This window comes from Diaphorina citri, unplaced genomic scaffold (assembly GCF_000475195.1).
Source record: "Diaphorina citri unplaced genomic scaffold, Diaci psyllid genome assembly version 1.1 scaffold2857, whole genome shotgun sequence".
NCBI classification, from domain to species: Eukaryota; Metazoa; Arthropoda; class Insecta; order Hemiptera; family Psyllidae; genus Diaphorina; species Diaphorina citri.
This window is the reverse complement of record NW_007380273.1, coordinates 1-693: the sequence shown is the minus strand read 5'-3', so window position 1 is coordinate 693 and position 693 is coordinate 1.

Genomic DNA, 693 nt, shown 5'->3' with positions numbered 1-693 from the left:
AAATAACTACCGAATAGAAATGTACAATAAACTTGTTCTCTTTTATTTTCGCTCATTTAAAGAAAAAAAAAACTATTGATAATATTCAATCCATATTAATTTCGAGGGTTGGAACACACTAGTCTCCATTATACAGACCGTATTTTTCGTTAACAAACACGGTAAGTAAGTAAGTAGGTATACGGTATTTTTACTCCTGCAATTTTCCATGAACGTTGAATCAGACAAACGGATTAACTGGACTTCATAATCACCTCTCTTGTTAATTATTATTTATACAGTAAAATATATGATCTTAAATCCGAAAATTCAAAAACGTTCGTCAAAACTTGCGGGGGTAAAAATACCAAATTACCATACAGAGATTTCGCATTTCCCTGTACCTTACAATGGAATTCGTATTTCAACCTTTAAGAAGTACATTCAATGGAACTACAAACATTGGTGGGTGTACAAAAGAGTTTTTCCACTCGCGTCTTTGCTCGCGTGTTTTATGAAAAAATGCTGATGGGGATTGGGTACATTTGGGTATTTTTGACAAAAGCTGCATGGAAAAAGGCAGACAGCGTGTAAAAAACCCGCGTACCATTACATAGGTGAACTCAGCGTTGTAAGAAAAAAATGTTCAAGAGAATGTTCCACAAACGATTCTGCACTTCTTCCGCACTTTTTACTCCACGCGAAGAAAATATT